Source organism: Gadus chalcogrammus, chromosome 6, assembly GCF_026213295.1.
Source record: "Gadus chalcogrammus isolate NIFS_2021 chromosome 6, NIFS_Gcha_1.0, whole genome shotgun sequence".
Taxonomy (NCBI): domain Eukaryota; kingdom Metazoa; phylum Chordata; class Actinopteri; order Gadiformes; family Gadidae; genus Gadus; species Gadus chalcogrammus.
Window position 1 is genome coordinate 23,852,109 of NC_079417.1, and position 15,456 is coordinate 23,867,564.

At 47.6% G+C, this 15,456-nt stretch overlaps 1 protein-coding gene across 1 annotated transcript in view; it reads right to left on the minus strand.

Annotated features, from left to right (window-relative positions):
* The window catches only part of LOC130384701 (uncharacterized), a 59,935-nt gene extending 45,498 nt beyond the window's left edge, over positions 1-14,437 (minus strand). Inside the window, exon 1 of the mRNA XM_056593021.1 lies at positions 14,122-14,437. The gene's annotated coding sequence lies outside the window, so the exon portion shown is untranslated. The remainder of the gene's footprint in view (positions 1-14,121) is intronic.
* Positions 14,438-15,456: the final 1,019 nt, after the last annotated feature.

Consider the following 15,456-nt stretch of genomic DNA (forward strand, 5'->3'; position numbering starts at 1 on the left):
AGCCCCAGCGGCACCACCGTATGAGCGGCTGACATCATGCCCAGCAGCCTCATGACAGAGAGGGCTGTCACAACACTTCCCGGGGAACAGCGGCGAAGCGTAAATTCGACAGGTGAATCACCAGCTTTTTTGTTTGAATAGCTGCTTCCTCCTTTGAGCTAGCCATCAAAAACAGATCGTCCAAGTAGAACAGTACTCTCAATTCTGTTGCCTGAAGCGGCCGGAGAGCCGTCTCCACGCACTTGGAAAACGTTCGTGGGGCGAACGGGAGACTTTTGTACTGGTAGTGTGACCCTTGGAACGAGAAACGCAGGAATTTCCTGTGTTTGGGGATCACTGTGACGTGGAAGTAGGCGTGCTTCAAATCTATTGAGGTGAACCAGTCGCCCGGCTTTACACACTGTAACACTCGTCTGATTGTTAACATGTGAAACGGCCTCTCCGCGATGCATTTGTTGAATAGGGCTAGATCGAGAATCGGTCTCAGCCCTCCTGTTTTCTTGGGTGCCAGGGAATAACGGGAATAGAATCCCTGCATTTCCTCTCCCTTTGGGACCGTGGAAATCATTTTTTTCGCTAGAAGCTGCTGGAGCTCCGCCAAAAGTGACAGCTGTTGATCCTTGGATGACAGCTTTGTTTCCACAATCCCATTGAATCGCGGTGGAACAGAGGTGAACTGCAGGGTGTGACCCTTGCTGATCAGCCTGTCCATCCATTTGGCCAGGGTGCATGCGTTCAGCCATTCTGAGTAATGCTCTGAAAGCGGCTGTGCAGCCTCTTGTTTTGATGCGGCTGTCATGGAAACGAGCCACGCTTGAGCCCCTGCCGCCGCTGCGAGGGGAGGAGTCCTCCTCGCAGCCCATGGGGGGCTCTGCCCGAAAGGGCTGGGTGTGTGTGTCATTAGCAGAGGCATGCCCTTCCTGCTCAGCTTGTGACAAGAGTGTAGCTTCCTCTCTCCTGAGCGTTGGGACGCGAGGAGGAATAACACTGTGACTGGGCAGCAGACTGCTGACACTGAACGAGCTGCGTGTCATTCGTAGACAGAGAGCTTGTTTTAGCGGCCGTCTCGCCACGTGTCATGCCAGGCATGACACGTGGCGAGACGGTGAGGGGAAAGTAATGCAGGGCTGGCTCGATCAATAATGCAAGGTTTATTGACGACCTGCCTATATGTGGGGGGGGATGCGTGTGAAACAGTTATGGCCGGGCCGGTAGGCTCCGGCGTTAACTGTGTGGAGAGAAAACAGCCGTCTTTAGTAAAGAGGTGTTTCCCGCTGTCACACGCTCCTCCCTTGCCCCCTAATAGTCGGCGCTCGTGGGGCGGGACATCGCCCCATGAGCCCACTGCCCGAGGCTCTTGCTGTCCGCTCGCCGCCGCCCCCGATGGAGGTGGGCGGGGCTGGTAAGCAGGGCGAGGTCGCCTTTTTAAAAGCAATGAAGGGCTGGCTCTACCAATGACACGAGGTGTATTGACGGCCCGCCCATACGTAGCAGAAGACGCGTGCGAAACAGTTATGGCCGAGCCGGTAGGCTCCGGCGTTAACTGGGGCACGGGGAGAAAACAGCCGTCTTTAGTAAAGAGGTGTTTCTCGCTGTCACACGCTTCTCCCTCGCCCCGTAATAGCCGGTGCTTGTGGGGCGGGACATCGCCCAATGAGCCCGCTGCCCGAGGCCTTTGCTGGCCGGTCACCGCAGCCTGCGATGGAGGCGGGCGGGGCCGGTAAGCCGGGCGAGGCTGCCTTCGTAAAGGTAATGAAGGGCTGGCTCGATCAATAATAGAAGGTTTTTTAACGGCCTGCCTATATGTGGTGGGAGATGAGTGAGAAACAGTTATGGTCGGGCCGGTAGGCTCCGGCGTTAACTGTGTGGGGAAAAAACAGCCGTCTTCAGTAAAGAGGTGTTTTTCTCGCTGTCACACGCTTCTTCCTCGCTTCTCCCTCGCCCCCTAATTGCCTTCGCAGGCACTTGTGGGGTGGGACATAGCCCCATGAGCCCGCTGCCCTGGGCCTTCGCCGCCGCCTGCGATGGAGGCGGGCGGGGCTGGTAAGCCTGGGGGCCAGGAGGAGAGGCTGCCGGCGGCCCCGCAACAGTGGCTGTCGGGTGCCTATGGCGACGACGGGGGCTTGGAGTGGAGCGCTGCCGCCCGGGTGGAGGCGGAGGGCGGGAGATTTGTCTCCGGAATTTCTCTGCCTCCTCGGAAGCGGCCTGCATGTCATCCACTATAGATGACAGACGGGACCTGAACAGCACGTCCGGGCTGATGGGGCACTCCAGTAATTGCCGCCTCATCGGCTCAGGGATGCCCGGGGTCTGCTGCAGCCACAGGTTCCTCTGTATGAGGTGCTGCCATGCCGCCGTCCGGTGGAGCAGAGGCAGAGGATGACACCGGCGGTTTTAGCCACGTCGACTGCCTGTTCGGACAGACGATGAGGGTTAACCGCCATGGTGGAGATGTTATGCGTCAGCAGGGCGATGTTAATCACAACAGCCTCTTGCTGCATCATACACCGATGCGCTCTGTCTGTAAGCTTGGCCATCAGCTGGTCTTTGGGAGTGGGGCAGCGGTCGCCTAGCCCCGGCTTCACTCCAAAGACAGCATACAGAGCGGGATCCAGCGGCGGTACCGCCCTGTAACCCCGGTCTGTCAGTCCCTCCGTCTTCTTGACCTGGATAAATGTTTTCACCGGGGCACCGAGCCTCCCGGGCTCCGCCGCAGCCCCACTAAAGTACGGGCAGATGGCGGGAAACATTGGCCAGATCAGATCGAGACGGGCAGGGCGTTTCGCGGCCTCGAGCCCCCAGATGCCACGGAGCAGGTCCGGGCGTTGGGGGTCCTGAGGCATGGGCACCGCAAGGCCAAGGTTTGCGGCTGCCCTTGCGTTAATGCCCGGTAGCTCTGCCACCAAAGCTCCAACCACTGGAAGTGAGGTGGCGGCAGAGACGGGCAATTGAATCAAATCTTCGCCCCAGTCTCGGTTCACCATCTCATCTTTCAGGGACTCTCTTAACCCCTGGTAAAAAGCAGTCACCAGAGCCTCACCTTCCCATCCGGTCTCAGCTGCTAGGGTCCGGAACTCAATGGCATACTCTGTGACTGACCGTGGCCCTTGGGAGAGGGAATACAAATGTGAAGCAGCCAAAGAGCATCCATGAACCGCTCACTGGAAATGCAGTCTGGATGTCGATGAGTCCATAAGTCGGTAGTCCAGTCCAAGGCCTTTCCGATTAGCCGGGTGATGATGTATGCCACTTGAGATCGTTCAGTGGGGAAGTTTGCTGGTTGCAATTCAAAGATCAACGAACACTGAGTCAAAAAGGCCTTGCAGGCAGCCGGCTCCCGAAGGGTGGTGGGGGGGACAGCTTAACGGTAGGCTCTGGCGCAGGGAAAGTAACAATAGGAGAACCATGACCAGGCAAAGTCCTCATTCGATAGCCAATCGACCAGACCATCTTGTTGGTTGTGTACTGTAACCCTGAGTCTCTGAACAAAGGATCGAAGCTCCTCTACATCCGCTGTGCCACTTTGATCTGGCTCATTCATGATGTCAGGATAGAATGACGGGCACAGTCGCAGACGCAGTTCAGTGTTATTGTTCAGTATAAATAACTTAGACAGCGGTCAACAAATAATAAAAATCAACTCAGAAGGTAGGATCACAAACACTTCAACGAGTGATTAAAGTTAAACTTAGAGTTCATTCCAGGTTAAGGGCAAAGGTAAAGTTAGTTTGGTTACAGTACATTCCATGGTAGGTCCAAAGCATAGTCCAGGGCACAGTCCAGGTTCAAAGCACAGAGTTCAATCAGAGTAGCGACGTATCCAGACAGGGCAAGACAAAGGGAAGGTCAGGGGCAAGCAGGGTTCAATACCGTAAACCAAAGAGAGTCCACGCGAACGGTCCAAAACGAAATCCAAAATCCGTTGAGGCGAGCAGGGTCAAGTGAAGAGTCAGCGTATCCAAAGTTCCAAAGTAATTCCCAAGAGAAGATCACGAGAAGTAGCACCTGTAGCATGCAAACCATGAATGAGCACTGACGAGCCATGCGGGGTAGAATTTAAACATGGCCGCTCACTTCCTCACCAGCTCAGCTGAGCTGGCCTTGTGCCGACTCCTCAGTGCCCTCTGCAGTCCTGGAGGGCACACTGTGTGTTGAGTCGTGACAAAAGTAACTAAGTAAAGTAATTAGTAAAGTAACTAATTACTTTTGAAAGTAAGTAATCAGTAAAGTAACTGGATTACTTTCTTGGATAAGTAATCAGAAATCAATCTTTAGACTTTTTTTTAGTAACTTGACCTACACTTTATATGATATGATATAGATATCTGTGTATAATATGATATTATTTAGATATAGATGTAGCGTCCCCTAGCTGCCCATAGCTATGAATATTGAGATGCACTCCCGAATTATTTTGTCTGTGAGAGATCACTCTGTCTAATGTTAATTAATGCACTAAATGATGTATGCAGCTTAATGCAATACCAATGTTTGTTCCTTTAATGAATTTTAACTTTTAATTAAATTACTATTTTTACCCTGTGGAGGGACGTGCGACGTTTGGCCTGCAGGGGGAGTATGTGCAGGTTGGGAGCACACCGGATCGGCTGGGGGGATTGGACCTGATTGCGGACACCTGCTCGCAATCAGGCCAATCAGGGAGTGTGTACTTATGTGCCTGCTTTGTGTTGTAGTAGGAGAACCAGGAGTGAACGGACTAGAGAGATCCATGGCGAGAGCGAGTGGAGATCTCACCAGAAAAAAACAAACACACAGAGACTCTCGGAAATCTTTACTAAAAAATTATAGTTTTTGAGTTGTTGTGTTCCACTTCTAAGGACAATAAATAAGCTCCCGCTGAGGGATGACAATTCTGCCTTCGCATACTCATTGAACCCACTACAGTGGAGCCCAACGTGGGGCTCGAACACAGAAAGAATGGGCCAGTCCCCGTTGGGAAACGTACTCGGGTACGTACCTGGCCGAGAAGGCCAAGCGGCAAGGCCAGCTCCACCAGGCACAGAACAAGGTGCTCACGGAGCTGGCCCAGTCCTTGGCCGCCGATCGAGCTCCTCGCCTCCGGTGGATGCGGCGAAGGACCCCGAGGGGCGGGACCAGCAACCCATATCCACGTCTTGAAGATGGGGGAGGCAGATGACACGGAGGCCTTCATCGAAACCTTCCAGGGGGTGGCCGAGGTCTCAGGGTGGCCTCGCCCGGAGTGGGCGGACCGTCTACTGCCGCTCCTGACAGGAGAGGCGCAGCTTGCGGCCAACAGACTGCCGGCTGGGGCCCAGCGAGACTATGACGCCATCACCAGGGCCATCCGTCGTGTCCGCAAAAAAAAAAAAAAAATTAATAATAAAATAATTGCGTTAATCGCGTGATAATTTTTTTAACGCCGTTAAAATTGGTTTGCGTTGACGCCGTTAATAACGCGTTTAACTGACAGCTCTAGTTTTTTCATAAAAAAAAGAATACATACAAACATAATAGATAGGCTACCTAATAAAGCATTGGAACACGCAAGACCGGTAACCATAGCAACGCCGGTAAACAAACCCCGCAATGTCCAATCCCTACGAGAGCTCCCCGCGCTACGGCCATCCGGAGGTGCACAGAGCTTTTGGCCATGATATATACAATTATATTATACTATTATACATATATAACGTTATAAGACGCTGTCACAGAGAATTGGCGCGCTGCCAGACGCTGTCACCGAGTGTGAGAGGAGAGTTGACATAGAAGATGGCGGTTGACCTAGTTTCAAAGTTTATACGGTTTGTAATCGGTAACACAACCCTAGTACCATTGCATTTATGGCTATGACTGTGTACTAGCTTCATTAAAATCAAGGCATTACAATTTTTGCAAATCGCTATACGTGGGTCTTTCTTAGAAACATTGAAAAACGTCCACACCGCAGACATATTGGCGCTCATCCAGACAAGCGTGTGCTGGCCGCGCTTTTTGTTTGAGTCATCACAAATTTCTGTTTCGGCCGTGTTGTTTCGGTGATAAAAGTATTTCGTCATCCCTAGTTTTCCCCATTTGAGTTACTTTATGGGCCCAGGGGTGTCCTGGACCTCATTAAGAAAACAGGGAGGACAGTGACAGCAAAAACGAAATGCAAAGCTTGACTCTCTAGGGGAGCCGGAGATTACGCGATCTCACCCCGGGGGACAAGGTCCTTGTACTGTTGCCAACCAAGTGGCAAGGGCTCTTTGTGGTCATGCGGCGAGTCGGGGATGTGGATTACGAGGTAGCGTGTTCAGACGGGGGCGAAAACAACATGTGGTCCCTGTCGCGTTTGCGTCGACGCTGACGGAAAGAGAAGAGCTCGGGCCGGAAGTCCCGGGCCCAGGTCCCATCCCTCCAGTAGGTCGGGGCGAGAACCTCTCAGGGAGTCAGGCGCGGGACATTGCCGGCCTGCAACTCCGGTTTGCGACGTCTTTTCGCCCCTGCCCGGTCGCACCCCGTTAATTACTCACGACATCGAGACGCAGCCCGGGTTAACGGTGCGGACACGCCCCTACAGGCTGCCCGTCCACAAACAAGATGTGGTGCGGCGCGAATTGGCAACCATGTTAGAGTTGGGCGTGGTCGAGGAGTCTCACAGTGACATCCAACATGCATATCTGAGAATCAGGCCTCTCTTCAATAATGACAAAAAGTTATGAAAGAAATACAAGTTAACTTTTTGTTATCTCATAAGCGGCGTGGTGCCGGCTCCTTTTGACCCCAGACTCAAAAAAGTGGCCACAGGCCAGCTGTGTCTACACACCTTAAGCCACAAATGTACACCTCCATCCCACAAAAAATGGGGACTAGAAACTAACCTCTGTCTCCCCCAATGCCTCGGACCGCACCAGGCACTGTTTGCTCATGGTCTGCATGTACATTTACTGTACTGTTGGAGGTCACGGCCCTTTTCCGGCCTTTTTGAGATAGCTAGGGATGCTAAAATGTTTACAAACATTTCCCGGGGCCCTAACCCTAGAGAAAATGGACTGTCATTTTCGACAGTAGTGTTGGCTGCAAGACCTAATGGTTCAGAATGTGGTGGAAAAACAGTTTTTGAGATAGGAAGGTCCTACCGCCCTGAAATTTGAATACCTTATTCTAGGGCCTTACTGGGATTTGAATGCCGGGGGCCCTTCCTGCCCGAAACTTGGCCCGGTCAGACCCCGAGGGCAGGCCCCCTCTTCCTGCCCTCGGGGTCCGACCGGGCCAAGTGTCGGTGCGGGGGTCGGAATAAGGTATTCAAATTTCAGGGCGGTAGGACCTTCCTATCTCAAAAACTGTTTTTTTAGTGTAGCCCGTGGAATTAGATGCCACACAGGACACAATGACTTTCGGGGTTTCTTGTAGCATTAATTTATTTTGGGACACAATGATTTTTGTGGCAGAGTGTTATATGTTCTTTTTTAACCAGCTATAGCTTACTGTGCGCAACAGTTGCACTTCAATTTAAATCTGCTCAAATCATAAAATAAATGAATAAAGTAAATACAAGAAAACACTACATTAGAAAATACGGCAGTGGCATGCCTGCAAACAGGAAATGCAAAATAACATGTTACGTACACATTTCACCACTATAAACATTAATGTCATCCAATAATGTAGACATCAAATAACCAACTTCACACAACAATATACACATTGACTGATAACACCCACACCTCGGCACACGCGTGGTGCCATACATCCCAACGCAAGCGAACGCCCACGTGGGTGACCGGCGCCGAAATTCCACAGACATCCAACGCGAACACGGCCATCCCGACAAACACTCACCGTCATCGCTATATTTATTGTTCCACACAGCAACAACCGCCAGCATATATGTCGGGTGGTATTCGATTTTTTAACCATCAGACCCTAGTTTACGACAAAAACAACACAATTGATGGCAGCTCCTTTGCCGCATGGTTTTTAGAGCCATGTAAGGATTAGAGGGGGCGGTCGATAGCAACCACCATAGCAACCATGACGGTCAAGTGACTGGATGCAGCCCCGTTGAAAAAAATAGAATACCACCCTACACACTCAGGAGATTAATGATATTTAAATTATTATGACCGTGAAGTCTTTATTTGCATGGGTTTACATTTCGTTCTGTGTAGCATGGAAAAATCTGAGAAACACTCCCATTCAGAATGCATTGGTTTACATTTCGTTATTTGGAGCACGGTTATTTTTATTTATTTATTTATTTTCAGTTTTTGAGGAGGTGCTTCAAAGAAGCTAATTTTTCTGCAATAATCCAAAATCCAATGGAAAAACCTGTTGGCTTTTTGTCAAAGGAACCCAGGGCGACGCTCACTTCCGGGTTGGCCAGCATGCGTCATCCCTCCACCACTCTATACTGTAAAAACACATGTTCAAGTTGAATGATAATGCATGCATTTATTCTTTATCCTGCCATAGTATTCATTTAAGGGGGTGGGGCATACAAGTCTTTTGGCCATGGTGGATCCAGATCTGTTCCGGAGCATTTCAGCACCTCGGGCAACAACACAGGGTTGCCAGGTCCTGCAAAAAACGTGCTGCCCACATAACGTTCAAAATCCACCCAAAATGTCCTGGAAGCAGCCCAAATAGCGTGACTCTGAACACGCCTTGCGATGTGGACCAACGTATCTATGTGATACCGGGTTGTATTGTTGCACTTCTTATGACAAATGTACTTATTGTAAGTTGCTTTGGATAAAAGCGTCTGCTAAATGCACTAAATGCAAATGTAAATGCTGCGATCAGCCAATCAGTGTTGAGCTTGACCCGATGTCACTGGCAGAGAAACGGAGGACGCACAGAAGCAGAAAGAACATGGACGACAAAGTCATCGCTTTCAGTGTGTGCTGAAATTATGAGGAGGTGGTGAAACTCTGTGAGCGCCTACTGAGGATGTCATGCACTAGAGTTTAGATTCTCTGCCCAAGCCAGAGCCGACCCGCAGGACGGGTCGGCCGATATTTCCCACCACTATCCTCGGGCCGGGTCGGGCTAGGCCTTTGTTCGACCGTTCGTGTTTTGTTTTTTTAATCATTGCCTTATGGCCTAATCGGAGGAGAAATCGATGGCATAAACAGAAATATTATGGGCCTTTATTACATGGGTCTTCTCAATGCCGTGGAACGCTCCGTTCACTTGCATGGTTAGTAGTCCGGTAACTTGTCAACCCCAGCGTCTTCGGTTGCTAAGCGACATAAACGTCTTTGGCTGACTATTTCTCTGCTGATCAACACTACGACTCCTCTTGGCGAACTGAATCACGCGAACTGGGTCGCGGAAACGAATCATTAAATCCACCACTACTGACGAGCGTCAGCCTAAATAGGCCTCTCCCTCCCCTACTAATTGGCGAATACCAATTTACACGTGAGACAGGGGTGTAACAAGTTAAATTACCTAACAGCTTTAAACAGCTACAATTCTCCCCTCTATAAGCTTGAAAAATAAGCACGGTAAAACTGTGTACTATTGCTCGATTTTGGCATAGCCAAAATGTACAAAAACAGCGATAAAAATAATTACAACTTGGGGTCACCTCCGGTTTACCAGGAAGTTATGACTTCAATTTAAACCCTGTTGACTCGGCAGACAATCTCTAATACAAAGACTAGACGAGACGCTGGTGAAACGAACATTTACGCTCTGTTAACATGTAACTTTTAAACTAAATAAACAGACCTGGAATTTGATAACGACATACTTGTTTGAGTGGTTATTGCAACAGAACAGGTGACGGTAATGATAAATGGTATTAACCAGAAAGTTGTAATGATGGTACTTGCAAGATTGTATTAAACTGCCGTAGCGTGTATGATAAATTACATGGTTGATAAATGATTTTAAAACAATATGAAGGCAACGGAATACATAGTCGTGGGTAGCGTATCACTACCGTGACGGTAGCTATGCGCCCCGTCACAGCCCTGTCGGGGCAAACTTTCCCGATAATGGCCGGCGTTCTACACATTATCCCTTACATATATATTTAGCAGAGAAGGCCTAAGTAACAAATGTGTACAAAGTTATACATGTATTAAAAAAAATGTCGGGTTGAAATCGGGCAGGCTCATAATTACATTCAGGGTGCGATTTGTGAAAAAACCAGAGGGGGGGATAATTTTGAGAGACATTTTATTCAGGAAAAATAACCACACAACAGTGTGAAAACTTATGAAAACAGTTGATCTTGTGACCTTGTGTATCTAAACCTTACACTTAGGCTTCATAACGTAGGCGGTAGGCCTATTTTGAACGTGAACTTAACCACTGCATTTGCAGAAATATTTTCTCATAGCTAATATTGTTTTTAAATGTGCCAAAAAAAAAAAAAAAAAAAAAAGTCCCCGATATCAGTTCAACAGAAAATATGAAATACAACAATGTGCTGTCAAGACGTTTTTTTTTTTTTATGGGTTAATCGGGTAGACTATAGGTCCGACTACGAAAACAGTCTGCTCTGATGACGCACTTCTGCCTCTTTTTTTTGCTTTCCTGTTGGCGGATCGATAGCAGCGTGGTGACCCTGCTTCAACCACATCTCTGCAAATCTGCGGGCCAGGAAGGAGGCAACATCTGGTGCATTTACAGAGATGAAAAGCAGATTGTGCAGTGTGGACACATTCATTCTGTTTCTGCCATCTGTAAGAATGTGGTTCATGGCGCTGAAACCTCTTTCACACTCGGCTGTGGACAATAGGAGCGTGGAGACAGCGGTGAGAACTTTGCACATGCTCTCTCCTGTGACACTGTGACATTTAAACTCATGGAACTCCTTCAGGAGTATGGGACTGGTTGCGGCCTCAACAGCAAGAGTTTTGTGTATGGCGAGAAGTTTTTCATCGCCGTAGAGGATGCGCTCGTCTTCATCAGATGGCCAGTTTGATGGATTTAGAGCGGCGGCGGCAGTCATTATCCCGTTGTCATCCAGCCTGCGCTCACGCGCGACGCCTCTGACTCGCTCCCGGTAGATCAAAATCACAGCACAATCAAAATGAAGACGGACCCTGTGTATTTTGGTTGTTAATTATTACGATGTAATGGTGAAAATACTTTGGGTGGGGGGGATAATTTTTATCCCCACCGAGGATAAAAATAATTCAGCAGAGGGTAGGACGTGTAAACCAGAGGGGGGGATAATCCCCACCATCCCCACCGGCAAATCGCACCCTGATTACATTTAATGTGTCGGGCGGGCTTGGACAGAATGTGCTCGGGCCGAGTCGGGCTGGATTTTTTGGCCAATCTAAGCTCTATCATGCACCCAAACATGGCGGCGTTTGGGTTTCCTACTCTCCTTGAACTCCCACAAGAAATACAGCGCAGCGATGGTGGTGATCTCAGCCATGTTTGTGGAGCAAAAGAAAAGTAGCGGGGTAAATTAAGTTTTGGGCGGGCTCATCTAGCTACGTAGGCGCGTTGAACCATTTTTATGACACACAATGATCAAGCGTCAGGTTATGCGTGTTACGCGCAAAATGCGTTCAGTGTGGCCGTACCTTTAATGTTAATGGAGCAAGGGAGACAAAAAAAAGGCCACTCGTTTAAACAAATTGATGTCCTTTTCTTACAGGAGACCCATGGTTGTGCTGAAAACGAGGGAGATTGGAGAAGGGAATGGGAAGAAGAGGTAGCCCTGAGCCACAACACTAATTTCAGTGGAGGAGTGGGCTTCCTTTTCTCTAGGAGTTTCTCTCCAGTTTCCATGGAGGTCAAGCATGTCATTATGGGGAGTTTTCTTTTTATTAAAGCTCGGTTTGAACAATTTAATGTGTTTTTAATAAACATCTATGCTCCAATCAATGGTACAGAGAGGAAGCTGTTTTTAGGAAAAATAACATTAAATAATTGCAACTCAGAGGATTATTTATTCTTGGGTGGGGATTTTAATCTTACAGAAAATGCGTTGTTAGATCGCAACCATGCAGAGCCACATCCAGCCTCTCAACATGCGCTGAGGCAGCTGGTTTTTTCTCATGGCCTGGTGGACGTGTGGAGAAGGATGCATCCAGACTGCCGACAGTACATATGGTCCCACCTCAGAGAGAGTAGGATCTCCTCAGCTAGACTTGATCGTTTTTATGTTTCTAAGCAACATTTTAATATTTTAAAATGTGTAAAATTGTCTCTGTGTGTCTAATAATTAGGTTTGCGGCGGGGGACATGGTGACTAATGGATGATATTAGTAAACATTATTGGCCCTAAACACTAATATTCCGAAATAACACTGCCTCAAAAGGATATTGGCCTAAGCAACACCAGTAGAGGCTTATACTTTTCCCTGAACTTTTAAACGTTGCAAACGTTGAAAAACATAATAAGGCCCATATATTTATGTGTTATGCCTTTACGAGATTAAAGTCGACGCGTCGACTTTAAAGTCAACATGTGGACATTAAACTCGAAATGTCGAGAATAAAGTTGAAATCTCATGTCGAATTTAATCTCGACATGTCGACTTTAAACTCGAAATGTCAAAAATAAAGTGGAAACATCATATCGACTTTAATCTCGACGTGTCAATTTCCTTTCCTCTGTCAGCAAGCAGACGCTCCGGGCATTCTCCCAAGCGTGCAGGGTATGACACAAAGTAGTCGGCAATAACCCTGGGGTCATTGTTTGTGGTGTAGGCCTCCATCCAAACAATATAGCGACTACAACCTTCAATGCAATCACTGATGGCAATGCCATATGGCTTTAGTTTATCGTACCCATCCATATGAGTGCATTTCGGACCTTTGCTGTGTTATTGCCTGCGCCTCAGAAGCCGGGCACGCCTTTGCTCCACACCCTCAGGATCAAGCAACTTGATCAATTGTCTTACTGTATTTTGCGACAAAACATAACCTATATGTATTGCACGGAGGTGCAACCATCTGTATCTTTGCATCTGCCCATTTCCCATGTTAAACCCGATTCTGAAATACAATTTTGCCAAATTATCTACACAAGCCATTGGATTCAGTGGAGGCCCTTGGAGCGGTTGCTATCCCTCCAAACTAATTTCAACTGTATCCTTGACGTTACTAGTTTAATGTCGACAAATCAAGATTAAAGTCGACATAATATTTCAACCTTATTCTCGACATTTCGAGTTTAATCGACATGTCGAGATTAAAGTCGACATGACATTTCAACTTTATTCTCAACATTTCGAGTTTAATGTTGAAATGTTGACTTTAAAATCGACGCGTCGACTTTAATCTTGTCACGGCAAAAATATTTTTTTTCTTCATGTGTGGCCCTAAAACTCTGTCGTACAATGCAGTGGTAAAGTGTGTATAGTAGGATCCAGTGTTTCTTTCTGCTCAATAGATAGAACTTCATCAATCCCCTGTAGGAGAAATCTGTTAATGTTTGTCCCTATAAAACAATAATGGTAAAAAATTATACGGTATGACGGTAACTCAAACCGTCCAATCTGAAGGCTCTTAACCACTCCCCCTACTCACTTCCACCAATGCAAAGCGATCAGAACTTAGTAAGGGAGGGCGTAGCCTAACTCGTTTGTGAACGACCAAGAGGGACACAACGCAAATTCAATGTCAACATGTATGAGGCTTCAATAAAATCCTGGACGATTTTGAAATTCCGTGTGTCTCAAAACGAGGGCATGTCCGGGGCGCAAGTTGGTGGGCGCTATCCTGGTAATTTCTCTGCGTGAGAAATACGAAATGTGGCGTGTGAGCGTGTGCATGGGTTGAATTCCGTGTGTCTCACGCCGAATGCGTGAGACTTTGCTGACCTCAGCGATTCTTAAATACAAGTCAATCGTCTCTTTGAGATTTTGCAGAGAACAAGCCATTTTATTCAACATAAACCTATTAAAAATTGTAATGTTAAGCTTAATTCAGATATCTATCAGAAATCATAGGATTTCTTTATTTAGAATTCACGTTACAATGTGATTCCACATGCTATGAGCAGATCTTCTGTTGAATCCAACGCACTGTTCGACCTGTTTATGCAGTACTGCCGTTTAACCAGCAGGGGGCGCCTTCGGATCGCTATAAAACCGGAGCGAGGCCATATTTCAAGTGACCTATATAGCACGGTGTAGCTGGGTGTCAAATTTATTTCAAGATTTTACTTTATTTACTTACCGCTTTTGTAAAATCTCCTGTACTATAATATAGTCCAAGACTTTGACACACAAACTACTTCACACTGATAATGCTATCAAAATAATGAGTACAATGATCAATTCATGTAATCTTCTCCTGTAGTTCTCTGCAGGCTCCTGGACGCGGTACGTCAGGGTGTCAAGTAGGAGAGCAGCCCACCCTCTGACAGGCAAGCTAGTGCTGTTTCCAGGCAGGTTAGCCTGCTAGCTCCATGACTATCTCTGTTAACATCACAATAGCACAGCATGTTCCACTACGTCATTTCGCCCGTGGGCCAAATGCGGCCCCTCTTAATTTCTTTCTGGCCCGCAAGAGGTTGCATGCAAAAAATAAATAAAATAAAGGAGAAACAACTGGAACGAAGGGGGGGGGGGGGGGGGGGTGGGACGTACGTAGGATTTGCATGCAAATCAAGTTTCTGTGTGTAGCCGGTGATACTAGCCAGTATCAGTACCCCACAATCAGGAACTGGCATCACTTATTCTGACAATGTTTGGCTCAACCGATACGTATGAGTCTAGCTTTTCTCATATGAATGCCATCAGAACAAGGGCACGTTGCTCGATGACCTATGAGAAGCTGCATGAGTGTCTCAGGATGAGCCAAACTAGGCAAACAAGGCAGTGCAATCTTTCTCACTGGCTCAAAATGTCTCATGTACAGTAGTTATGTTTTGTGATGATTCAAACAACATTGTTGAATTCTAAATACTTGTCCAAAATATGTGAGAACGAAAAAAATGTAGTACTACTATATATATTAAGTTAACACTACTTTAAGTACGATTTATTTGTATCGATTCATTGACGTAGTTTTACTCTGTGTGGCCCATGAACCCCCAGTAGTTTTCCTTTTCGTCCCACTTGTTAAGGAGGTTGAATAGCCATGCACTACGTTCTCTACCATTACTGAAGGGCCTGCTATCCGGGCCTCTGTGACCTAAATCCTTACATTCCAACGTTCCTATAGTAGACTGCTCCCGTGGTATCCCCATTAGGGCTTATGTTCAGACCTCCTTATGGTTTCCTTGTTGTAAATCATGTGACTTAGACAGCGTCACAGAGAAAGTAGGAACACATTTCAAACCTTTGTCAACAACATCACTAGCAGGCATAAAGACTCCCCATCACTATTCTCTGGAAAATAACTGCCTCTCTTTCAGCAACCAGCCAGCCAACATTCTGTTCTGCGTAGAACATTCTGTTCTACGCACTAACCAGTGTGTACCTCACCTTTGATAAAGGACGAGTTCCAGTCTCAATGGTTCTTCCTTCCGTTTAGCGTCACTTGGCTTTGAACATCCCGTGTACGCAC